General features: G+C 34.9%; 1 long non-coding RNA gene across 11 annotated transcripts in view; it reads left to right on the top strand.

Moving 5' to 3' along the window:
• The window catches only part of LOC108059197 (uncharacterized), a 28,436-nt gene extending 16,673 nt beyond the window's left edge, over positions 1-11,763 (top strand). For 5 of the 11 annotated variants that reach the window (XR_011419665.1, XR_011419658.1, XR_006412338.2 and 2 more), the window contains exons 3-4: positions 9,956-10,445; positions 11,413-11,763. This is a non-coding gene — a long non-coding RNA (uncharacterized lncRNA). Of the gene's footprint in view, positions 1-8,996; positions 9,327-9,955; positions 10,446-11,412 lie in introns of all 11 variants that reach the window. The other 6 variants (XR_011419661.1, XR_011419659.1, XR_011419662.1 and 3 more) reach the window with 4 other exon arrangements.
• The last annotated feature ends 1,423 nt before the right edge of the window (positions 11,764-13,186 follow it).

The following is a 13,186-nucleotide window of genomic DNA, read 5'->3' as shown; positions in this document are numbered from 1 at the left end:
TACTTAGAGCTTGGGTTGATCGGTAAATTAAATCAAGATTTAGAAAAACTATTATTAGTTAATTTTGTGAATTTTTTAGTTAAGCAATTTAAATAATTTAATATATATTGTTTATAACTTAAAAAAACATAAATTTTCAAACATACCTATATCTTTTCGAACCAGTATTTGCTTAAATAAATTCTATATAAAATCAGAGTTCCAAATTTAGATTTTGATTATCAAGGGCAAACCATTAATGTTCAAATACTAAAATATTTAGCGTATTAATAATACAAATTTTAAATATATATTTTTTATAAAATAATTCATTCAAAAAACTTTCGGTTAATTCAAATCTTTTGGCAAGTTCGTGTCCTAAGTCTTTTGATTTTCCCTTTGAAATTGCAAGGAGAGAAAATATTAAAAATCTTTTTAGATTTTTATGTGGTTGAAAACGATGATGATTCCAATAGTTTGTTTCCATGGCCCTTCAAAAATTTCATCATTATTATCCCTGTGTGAGTGTATATTGAAGAAAAGAGAACCGCGGTGAATACAATAAGAAGAAATAACGAGCCGGATAAGAAGAAGCATCAGCGGCAAGTAAAATGGAAAAAAAGTACCCATATAAGCGAAATTAAACGGCAAAATAGTTGGCAACGCAGGCATTTCTCGCTCTCAGGTGTGCGTCTTGCTCTCCCGGTGTCTCATTCACCTGCCCTCTATCTCTTCCGATTCCTCCATCTGAATGTGTGTGTGAGAGAGCGCCGAAGATCGCTTAGAATGCGCTTAGAATGGCAAATAAGATTCAGAGCGAAAGAGAGAGATAGATAGATGGATCGAGAGAGGCAGGCCGAGCTCCATCTCTTTTTAGCCCGCACAGGTGCGCTGCCAACGGATAACTAACGTTATTTCACACACAAACACATCCAGAGCAAGTGATGTAAGCGACGGCGAATTCAGAGCGGCGCACACCTGTGTGGCACACACACTCACGACCACACTGACGCACGCATATTCTCTTCTGCGGCGACGTAACAAATTTACAGCTAACTTTGAGCTGGTGTGCGGCGAAAAGGTGAGAGAGAGAAAGAGAGCAAAGTGCCGAAGGTAAAAACGAAGACGAGCTCATAGCCGAAACTGAAAACGAAGCCTCTTTCGCAGGTGAGAGAGGTACACACGAAGAAAATGTTGAAGAAAGATCAAATTTTCAGAAGAAAACATTTTAAATATTATAATTAGAAATTTTTATTTTAAAATCCGGGAGAGTTATCAACTGGAATTTATTTTATAAAATATTTTATAACGTTGGTATATATTTAAAAATGCTAGGGAGACTAACTAAATGTTTCAAACATTTTCTCACTCTGTATCGATGTGTATCGTGAGAGAATTTGAGAAAGAGCGTACTGGAGAATCACAGGCCGAAGAGGCAGGCTCTGAAAACCTGTTGGTAACTTTGGCTTTGACTGTGACTTTGCCGTTGAGGCAGCGGCAATGTTAATGTCGTGATGTTGGCGTTATCAGAGGTTTTCCTATGGTTCTTCTTCTTTGCGATCGGTGGAGCATTCAAAAGAACATCTCCCTGCGTTGTTGTTGTTTTTTTGCTGGTGCTGCATTGTTCCTGCGCCAACTTCACTCTCACTCAAAAAGCCGCTCGCTGGCCAAATTGCAAGTGTTCTGGCCCAGAACCGAAATATACACAGATTTTGGACCCTTAAATAATATATTATCTGCTTTTTAACAATTATTTGTATTGAAAACATATTGAATAAGTTCAATTTTGGCTATTCTTTCATGCTTTTAACTATGAAAACGAATTTCATTTCATTAGGGGCTTTAATTTAATAAATTAAGAAAACAAATTACTTGATAAAATTAAGTTCTCACTATTTTATACAAATTTGAAAGAAATTACAAAGAATTAAATAAGTGGATGGACATACTTAAATCAAATGGTGAAGTTATATAAATTATATATAATTTTTTCAAATATTTATACAATTTAAAACACTACATTTTAACAAGGGATTTTGTTTTTCTTATTTATTTAATTAAAAACCCCCATAATCCCGAAGTACAGATAGTGGATAAAGATCTCTAACCAAAAGCGAATCTCAAGTTCTTGATTGCGAACCCAATGAGAAGCGAGCTGGTTATTGTTGTTGGCCCAGACCTAGGCCACCGAAGGTATAGAGTCTATACTATAGACCAAGACCATCCATATATATCTTTTCTGTATATATAGAAGTATGTGTAGAATTGCACATGGCAAGTGTGTGAGTGCTGTGCTCACTGGTCTGTTAATGCCTTGACTTTGGCTTTGGTTCTTGGTTAGTTAGTTGGGAGGGGTTTGTTAAGGGGGTGCGTTGGGGGAGGGTCGTTGGATGGGCGTAGAAGAGGGCCCACAGAGCCAGCAGAATTTTCTCGTTTTTACTGTCTGCATCTTCTGTCCCCTCCCCCTTCTCCTCCCCCCATCCCGACTCCACCTCTTTGCCCACCAACACCCATTTCGCTGGGTAATTGCTGTGTTTAAGAATGTGTTCCTTTGGGCCTCAATGCGCTTACTTCGCTCGATCTCACTCACTCTTTTCTTGGCTTTTTGTTCTTGCTTTTAAAGACTGGGAAAAATTACTAAGTAGACTTTCGTAGTGGTTGTGAATAAATATTTATAGTAATCGCATTACTTGGCTTTACTTGTTTTTTATTTTAATTTTAATATTACATTTTATTTAAATCGTTACGCCTCATTTTTAATTAGTCCTACTTCAATATATATTAAAATTTTTTGGGCAATATCAATTTAATATTGTTTAAAAATTGAATATTATAATGTTATTTTTAAAACATCTTTGGTCCTGAAAACTTGTCAATTTATACGAAAAATATAAAAAATGTATGTAAATTTATAGTTTAATTTAATTAGGATTTAAAAAATTAAACTGAAAAATTTACTTGGATAAAAAAATAGTTTTAACTACCGTTTAAAGCAATTTTTGTTTGCTGTGTTCTTTTAATATTTTGTTGTACTTTTTTGTTTTTATCTTTATTTGCTCAATTGTCGTCATCGACGGCGACTCGCTAAAATAATGCTTCAAGTGAAGTAAGAAGCCGATAGCCAGCCAGCCCATTGTGGTGGTAGAAGAGGAAGAGAAAAGGCAGCAGCAGCAGCGGCAGCAGCAGAAGAACATAATCATTACGATGATCATGATGATGATGATGAGCATGGGCAGAGCGGCTGGGAATACCTGTTTTACCTGTTTGTATACCTACTAACGTACTAACACTGTTATAGCGGATTCAACGCGCACCGCACACGCCTGACAACAACAACAACGACAACAACAACAACGACAACAATAACAACAGCAATTGAAGACGCGACCAAAGCGGAGGAAGCACATGAAAAAGAGGAAGAAGCTTCTAGAGAAGAAGAAGAAGTTCTTGCAGTACCAATCCCAACGCCCAAAACCCCACATATATGGATACATGGTCCGGATAGCCTGTCGGTTCTTTGTGCATTGCTCGATTTTTGAATATCCACTAAATATCATTATTATGTAAGAAACATGACGAATTTGATTAGAAAAAGATTTCTGTTGAACACCCGATTCTGTGATATTTATTGTTTGGAATTCTTATCCTAACTGTTGTACAATTTTTAGACATCTTTTTATAGAAAGGAGACCAAACATGCATTTCTAAAATTAATTTAAAGGTGAAATTGCCTTTAATGTCTATTCAAGTCTCTTATACATAAATACCTTAAATTTGTACCCCTAAATAATTTAAGGTATCTAATAAATTACAAAATAAGTTTTAGACTCCAAAACTTTATTTAAACTTTAATTAAGGTACATTTCTTAACATTTTAATGAGACTTTTGGAAAGTATTTATTTATATTTTCAAGGAACTGCGTACATTAGACCCTAAATTTTCAAGGCTTTATCATTTCTGGAGAACTTATTAGGAACTTTTTAAGCTTTTAACTAAAGGGTAATACCTATTCTATATGCCCATTGGAACGGTTCTTCTTCGATCTTACCGAATGCAGAAACCGAAGGCGAATCCGAGTTCTTCTGCCCCTCGTTTCTTTTGAATCTTCCACATCTTCTCTCATCACTCTTTGCTTCCGAGCTTCTTTGGGTTCTTTTGCATCATCATGACGATGATAATGATGATCTTGGGCCTGGACTTTGGTTACATCTTCTGCAGACTCCGCTTGGTCCCTGCCACGCCCCTCTTTCCCCATCCGCCGTCTTGCGCCCCTATTAACCCGTTGTGTTTTTTTTTTGCTTGCTGTTGTGTGTTCCTTTTGTGCCGTTTTATTAACGCTTCACTTTTTTTCCAATGCCTGTTTTGTCCACGTTCCTTTCTGATGCCAGGAATTTTGCTCTTCTTGGCCTAACCGATGTCTATTTCTGGCCAAGAAGAGCGAAAAGACGCAGGCGAGATGGTAAGAAGGAGAAGAACTTGTGTTGGGGGTCACTGGGAGACGGCTAATTTATGTTGAAAATGCAAAAAATTGAAAATATGCAACGGCGATCGATGCGAAGAGAAGGAAAAGTAAAAAGAGGTAAAGAAAACGGAGCATATAGAGGGAGGAGAAATAAAGAAGAAAAACCAGAGAATATGGTGTTTGCAAGGAGAAGATTTAGGCGCCCTGGGAAAAATACATGGGCTTCAGATGGATATCCCATATTTTCCATGTATTGTTCCCTTATTTCGTTCTATGTAGCTATTTATTCGCAGGTAATTTAGTTTATAGGTAATACCAAACAAAAACTCTACTCTGTCAGATCTTAAAGCAAGAAATATTAGATAATTAAATAATGGCAAGAAACCAAACCATTTTTTTTAAATATTTATAACTGTGAGGATTTTTGCGAACTCAAGGGCATAGTTGGCTATATAAATAACTCAACAATTTAGCATTTCAACACACTTGTGCTCGCTGGGGAGTTAGCATCGGACTTTCCGCGATTTGCAAATTTCGGAAATTCGGAATTTCGGTTTTTGACAAAAATATGAATTTTTATTTTGGTTTTTTTGCTATAACTTGGCTAAAAATGGTAATACACCAAAAATACATACTGTTTTGAACAGATAACAAAATAATAAGTAAACCCATAACACCTTCCGTGTGATTTAAAAAATTAAAATTTTCGTCAATTTTAATTTTTTTAAAATAAAATGTCCAGTTTTGAATGCCAATCAATTGGAAATTTAATAACGAGTTCAGAAAGGTATGACAATCCATATTTGTTTCAATATTTCCGTTGTGCGTGCTGATGATTAGGATCTTTGACACTGAGAAACAAATAATTTGGAAATACATTTGCAACATAAATTACCTAATTGGTGAGAAATATTCTTAAAAATGTTCCTAATCAGCAGACCGATTCCCAAGTTGAACTTGATAATTTTCACGGATTTGCCTGAACACTTTTTATGGTTCAAGTTGAAGCCACCACGTAAAACGTAATACAAAATTAACTTTAGCTTACAAATTATCATTGTCATCGGCGGGGCTGTCGACACCCTTCTGTTTCTGCTGCTGCCTCTTCGTTTATGGTAGGTGATATATATAAAAAATCAGTGTATAACCATGTTCACATGAACAGAAACAAAAAAAAAATCTTAATTAAAATTGTATGCAAGGTCGAAATTAGTTGCCAACGTGGCCCTCACGTCAGCGGCTCGAAAAAAAACCTACTGATTACTTTATTCATAATTCATTTAAGAGAGCGCACGCACTCGCGCAGGGCGCCCCACCCCCAGAAAAATTCGCCCCCAATGAAGCGTCATGCGCACGTTTTTTGACTAATTTTCAAAAACGCAAACAAAAAAACAACAGAATAAAAAACTGAGCATCAAGAAAACCTGATTGCAATAATAATGAGATTGTTTTCAGAATGAGTTATATTTATGTGCGTACACGCTGTCTATAAAATTAACAAATATGTATACTCTTAAGTGTATATCGATATTTATCATGAATCTGTATTTTATATGCTTTATTTGGAAACGATTTTTTTTGCTGAAGTAAATGAAAGTCTGAGTTTTTGTGGCCACATTATTAATATCATTTTATTGGTGGCGTTCTTTTCCACTTAAAGTTTCGATTTATTTCGGTTTTAAAAAAATGACCATGATTAAGTAAGGTTATTTACATTTTAGTTGTTTTATTGTTTTTTTTTTTGCATGATTAAAAAAGAACCAGAATAATCAAAAATAAAAGACTTAGGAAACGAACTTGTAAATCCTTTGGCTTCTTATAACATTGAGCAAATGATATGAAAAATTCATTTAAAAAACTGGAAACTTAGACTTTTGATTTCAAAAAAAGATATTGTAATATGCAAATATTTCAATTATTGTATAAGAAAATATCTTTATCTTATCTCCCTATTTGACCACTTGTTTCTACGGAAAGGATTTGCATTTTTTCCTTCGTTTTCTCGGTTGCCGCCCACAAAACAAAAACGGTTTGGACAATAGATGTCCTGTCAACAGATTTTCGCATTTTTCGCAGGTTACGCATAGATGGGCGTACTTCGGGCTGCCGGGGGCGTGGCATTGGAAAACCTTGCGGCTCAGCTGGGATTAGTATTTGTGTTGTTGTGCTTTGTTTTTGGTGCGCTCAGCGGGGGAATCCTCAGCGTTATACAATAATGCCCATGATGATGATGAAGACAATAACAAGACAAAAACGCAACAAGTGCAAGTGACAACAACAAAAGTAACGACTGCAATTGTCGGCTTTTTTTTTTACCTCTGCCCAAAACCAAAAATCGGAGAAAAAATAAAGAGACCCAGACACAAAAACGAGAAATAACAAAAGCAGCGCAGCGGCAGCAAAAACAAAAACAATAATGGTAACAAGTGCTCGCAAATTGTTGCCTGCACAACAACAACAACAATGGATTAACCATTAAACTTAAAATTCAAATTCAAGTTCATGATGAATGTATCACGTGCAAAGAGCCGAAGCCGAAGTTTTGTTGGCTGGAGTCTGGCATTTTTTTTTTGTTGGTTTTCGGTCTTTTGACTCCCTCGTTTGGCTGTCAGTTCGTTTTTTTTTTTTGGTTTTTTCTTCTCCGATGTCTGTACTTTTTGTTGGCGCTTTTTTTTTTTTGTGTTTCGCAGTCGAACACGACAAGTACAACAACAGCAAACAGCAGCAGCAGCGAGAACAAGCTGGCTGTCTGCTTTGCTTGGTACCTTGTGGTAATAAGTGGCTTGATTTTTTTTTTGGCTTTTGGTCATAACCAAGGTGTGCGGTACATTGCTTCGGTATTTTGGTTTTCACAAGAACCTAAGGCAAAAATTTAGTTTCATATTTATTGGCTGAGCTGAGCTTCAATCATAAAAACTCAGATAAAAATAACTACAACTTTTGTTATCCTTTTAAACATATTTTATTGTAATCTAGCAACCAAAAAATTAATATATTTGCATTGCAACGAAAATAAATAGTTGTGCAGGGTTTATAGAGATTTTAAAATGTCATCCTATTTATTTTTCTTTATTAGCGCACGATTTTAAAAATTGATTGTTATTTTTATGCATTCTGAATATTATGAAAATATTTTTTTAAATTATTTATTATTATTATTTATTTCTTTATTCATTAGATTATTATTTATTATTATTATTTATTATTATTATTTATCTGCATTACTTATTTACTTATTCGATATTTTTATTATTTATTTTTTTATTGTTTATTAATTATAATATTTATTATTATTATTAATTTACTGATAATTTTATTTTTTATGATTATTCTATTGGGATTTTCAGTTAGGACATTGGACAGGTTGTTGTGGCTGAGCTTTGGTGCACCTTTTGATTTTTCCGCCTTTGTCGAGTCGGATGGGGCGGGTTTTTGGGTGTCTGCACGTACTCACACCGATACGCACGCACACAGACAGCGGAGCTTAGACTTAGACGCAGACACCAGTGCAAAAACACGTACAACAAGAGGCAACTTGACTTGCCAGCGTTGTTTATTTTTACCTTTATAATATTTTTTTATCTATTTTTTTGGTTGGTTTTTTTTTTGGCTATTTACCGCAGTTGAACATTTTTTGCGCTCAGTTGTTGTTGTCATTACCGTAGCTTGTCTGTTTTTCTTTTTCTTTTCCTTTTTCTTTGGAACATTGTCTGATGATGGAGTTGTTGTTTCTCGCCGCTTTACATCATACTTCTACAGACATTTCCCACTCTCTTTCTTAACCTTTTATTTCTTTCTTATGTAATTTTCGTCGACTGTTGTTCATTGGCAGCAATTATGCAATGATCAGGTAGCACTTCCAGAATATTTACCATGGGGTACCACCCTTTTTCTTGTTTTTTTTTTGTGTGGCCCCCAAGGTGATCCGAAATTAAGTTTGACTTTGAGAGCATTACAAGAGCGAGATTCGGTTCCTTTTGTTGATACCTATCGAAATCCATGTGAAACGATAGCAATTTGGATAATTGAATCTGGCTTCCATTATCTTGTTGTGTTTGATTTGGCTAAGCTTAATTGTGCCATGCGACCGTTAATTTGACTAATCGCAAATTTCCTGCCAGCTTCCTGTTGCTTTGTGGTAAATGGGTAGCAGAATTGTAAGAGGTTTCGACATGAAGTTACTCATTTACGGCGTTTTTTACCTTGAAAATATAAAATACCCATTTTATTATAATAACAGATTTTTTACTTTAATATTTAAAAATGGTATACCATTTTTTTAAATTATATAATAAATTATTAGAAAATATGTAGATTCATAATTATTAAAAAAAAAAACAATTTGAAAATAGTTATGTAGGAAACTTTACAAATATTTTTTGTTTTTTCTTATATTGTTTATTTTTTTGAATACTAACTTTTGAAAATACAAGATTCTCAAGATCATTTAAAAATCATTTAAAAATCCGATTTTAATTCCTTTGCTTACTTTGTTTTATTTCTAAAGCTTTGACTAAATTTTTCATTACAGAAATATTTGTTTCTTGTTTTTAGAAATCATCAAAGAAATTCCTGGCTATTAGTGTGCAGCTTTAAAAGGAATTCACAATTTGTGGGACTTTACGAAGAGCAGAGTTTAGCTAAGCCCATCACAAAAACCCCAATTTCCCAGCTTCTCGCAACCCGCTTCATCCAGTATTATGACACGCCCTAACACCTTGAGTCAACATCGATGTCATGCGACATTTAATAGGGCTAATACGCCATAATCATGCTGTTGTAATAAGAGAGACGTCAACACGCCGCACCGCAGGGAACTTGATTGATAAAAAAGCAAACCCAAACCTAAAACCGAAAACCAAAGCCCCAAAGAAATGGGGATAGGTAAACTGATCTACGATATATACGTATATACATACAGGCTCGTATTTAAGTTGGCACAGTGACTATTGGAATACCAGGAAAAGTCAACTGCAGTTTAGCATATCAATGCCCGGCTATCGATGATAAATGCGTTCGTCTTTAGCATTGCATTGAAATCAGCTCTTGAGCTCTTGGCTTAAAAAAACCTTTTGGCCACTAAGCTCACGCAATACAAACAAACAAACGAATCGGTCTGAAAACCAAATGAATGTTAATGCTAATTTACTGGACAAGCTCCACTCACTCGTTGAGTGAAAGAAGGGTTCAACAAAATCAATGAATGGGCTGCTGGCCAAAAGGAATAAATAGAAATGTCCAAACGCCCCTTTTTCTTTAGTTTGGTGGGAGGTGGACAATCAAATGTGGATGGGTTTTAATTCTGGTTTGTCAGACGTTGGACGTTCTTCTGTTGGAATTGGTCGAATAAATAAGTAGCTACATTTTATTATTTTGGGTTTCTTTTTTACACATTAAATTTTTTTTTTTTTTTTTAATGTTTAAAGTGAATTTATTTGCTTTTTATATTTAATAAATTAATATTTATTTTTATAAATTAATATTTTATTTTTTTTTATTAAAAATCTTTGCAGAAAATACCATTAAAATATGAAAATATAAAGGAAAATTCATCTGTGAAAATTCGAAAGAGCTCATAAAAATTCGATGGAAGTTGTAGGGTGCTGGAAAAAGTACCGTTCTCAAGTCGAAGCAGAAGCCGTCATCGTTGATACATAAACTACCAAATATCGCATCGAAAATGTATAGATGCACTCACAAAACAAATACCGCCTTGATGATAATAAAAGCAATGATGATGATGTCGCTAAGAATGTCTGTCCGACTGCCTGCCATCCCATAAATTTATGCTAAAATTTAAATTTTCTTTCAAGTAGTTGACCGACCGACCGACCGATCGAGAGAAAGGTCACCACGAATGGTGTCGCGGTGACAAAATGCCACATAAATATTACACGAAGCCCCACTCTGATAAGCGAATGTCACTCTTATTAAAAATAAAAGAAGGCAAATGCCCAACAAAGGCGAACCGATGCCGATACCCGAAAATGGAAATGGAAATGAGTACGAACAAAGCGCACTAAAAAGTGTATTGGGAATGAAAGAAAGAACTTCCGAAAATGCCAGGGGGTCATAAAATTGGATGTCGGTGGGAAGGGATTTGTGCATTTCACCTGCTTTGATAAGTATTTGTTTTATTTGTCAGCGAAGGAAATGAAATTCTGGACAAGCTGAACTGAAATTAAAGCTTTGGAAGGGGAAGGAAATATTTTTAATATTTTTTGTATTTTAAAGTAATATTTTCTTTATAAACATTTAATATTTCCTTTTATATCTTATTTAAAAGAAAAAAACCCTAACAAAATTACACTAAAATGCTGTGAGTTCTCACCCCAACCAAAAGAGTTAAGATCCAACGATAATGTAATCCCTGCATTATCCAATTCCACAAACCATTGACTCCAAAAAGCGATCTTGAGGTTCCGCGGAACGGTCAGGTAATCGGATTTCCCAATGTAACTTTTCAGCCTGGTGCGATTGTTGTTCGGATTTTGTTTTTCACCGGCTTCCTCTTCGGTTAAGCTTACACTTTGTCGCTATTTTGTAGTTCTTAACGCCTTCGGGCAACAGTAGCGCAAATAGCAACAATAATAATAGCATTAACATCGGCATTAGCATTGGGCCCGCGCTTGTCATGGCCGCAGAATCTCACAGGCATTCGTAGAAATACACCGAGAAAAAGCTGGGGAAATATTTTAAAATTATGTTAGAGCTTAAGCTGCTATTCTGCATATTTATCTATTTATCATATCATAAAATAATTTTATTTAATTGTCAAAATGTAATATGTTCAAAGTCTGTATCAGAAATGTCACAATAGACTTCAATTTTATTATTATCGAGCTATAGAAAGTTTATTTATTGATTTAAAAATAGAAAAGAATGTATTTATGCGCCTTAAAATAATTTATTAAATTTATTAAATTTATTTATGAAGCCTAAATTGATTTATTTAATTTATTTATTTCAGTTCTCCCGGTGCATTGACTTGGGCAGAGGGACAAGTGTAATGGACACGCTCGGTTCCCATCCACATCACGATGAACTTGAAGTTTCGCACTCGCTTGATTGAGTTGTTCTTCTTCTTGCACTCTGGTCAGCTGGCATGGCTCAGCAGATCGGACTAGCTGTACTTTATATATAACGATTCGACCATGGGAACTACTGGCCGCTCTTCATCATCTTCCTCATCATCCGCGGCATTGCCGGCAAAATGTGACAGACAGCATCCATTACCCTAACGATAATTGGCCAGGGTATGTGATTCCCAGATTTTCATTGAGAGTTTAGCGAAAAAGAAACGGAATATGACAGTCCCCTACTTCGTTTGGTATTCCTAAACCTCTTAGTTGTATACTATAATATCGTTTGGTATCTCTAAAAATGTATCAATGAGCAACCAAGATAATTCCAATTATAAATGCGTTACTTAGACCTTGAAAACTATATTAGAGAGTGGTGCGACAGAAATCGCTTTGCGTTGAATGGGGTAAATATAAAGCGCTAAGCGATTCATACCTATAAAGATTTCTGGTAAAAATAATGTTTTTCATATAATATGCAAAATATTATAGGATATTTGCCTGTGCTCAACGTTTTCTCTACTCATTTTTGCCTTGCACTGTGACAGTGACGTAATCCTAAAGTACTGTACCGAGTACTGAGCTCTGTGGGGCTCTTGTATTTTTTTTGTTAAGTTTCTTATTCGACTACTACTTGTTCTTTTTCTACAAAACCGATTCTAAGCTCGGTTTCTGTTTTTTTTCTGTGCTTATGTGTATGTTTTGTTGACTCGGAGACTCGGACAAATGACTTCCGTTGTGGCTGGCTACGCTCTCATCATAAACTAAAGAGACCAGAAGAGACACACTGCGTATGCGCAATAAAAATAAATATAAACCGATTTCGTTGTATATAAAATAGATATATGCTTTTGGCTATGCATTCCCATCATCTTTCGATGATGATGCACCTGTTCTAACACCTTTTTTTGGCTTTGGAGCGAAGATAAGACCCTAGAATGATTTTCCAAGCAACTACAAGCAGGAAAGAAAATTTCCTTTCTCAGCTTTCGGGTTTTTGTTTGTTTTTATGACACTAGCGGGTTCCTAATGTCACTTTGATTGGTTCTTTAAAAATCTTCCTTTTTTTTTTAGTTATATCTTTTATTGATTTATGTAGATTCGGCTTTCGGATGTGTGTGAAAAGTTTTGGTTTCGGGCTTTAAGTTTTCCCCTGGGCTTCCCAAGCTGTCGTCGCGTCTCATTAGACTGTGATTTAAGCTCCACTCAGCACTTTAAACTATAAAACTGAAATATAATAATGGAGCGACTTAAAGACGTTTCGATCGTTGATGGTTTTCATTCAAAAGTTTTCACTTCCGCGGGCAGGGAATCCGAGTGAATGGTTAAAGCTTATTTGATTGATTTCCGTCAATTGATGACAATATGGAAAACATGTGTGAGAAAATAAAAAAAAGGTCTTGAGATTGTTATCCTAGGAAAAGAAAAGGTTTAAAGTCTTGAATGCTTTTCTGAACTTGTTTAAGAAGCTTAGGTTAACTCGGTTAAACTTGTTAGAGATCTAAATGTACTTTATTATTTCATTCACAATTTCTCTCTATAAATATTTAATTCCTTTTTTCATGATAAGCTCAATTTTAAAGTTCTTTGATTAATCAACAAGTTGAGGAATATATTAATAAATAGGCTATTATATGCTATCTTTTCGAGTCAAAGCTGATG

This window comes from Drosophila takahashii, chromosome X (assembly GCF_030179915.1).
Source record: "Drosophila takahashii strain IR98-3 E-12201 chromosome X, DtakHiC1v2, whole genome shotgun sequence".
Lineage (NCBI taxonomy): Eukaryota > Metazoa > Arthropoda > Insecta > Diptera > Drosophilidae > Drosophila > Drosophila takahashii.
The sequence above is the reverse complement of the archived record's forward strand: the minus strand, read 5'-3'. Positions and strand labels throughout refer to the sequence as shown.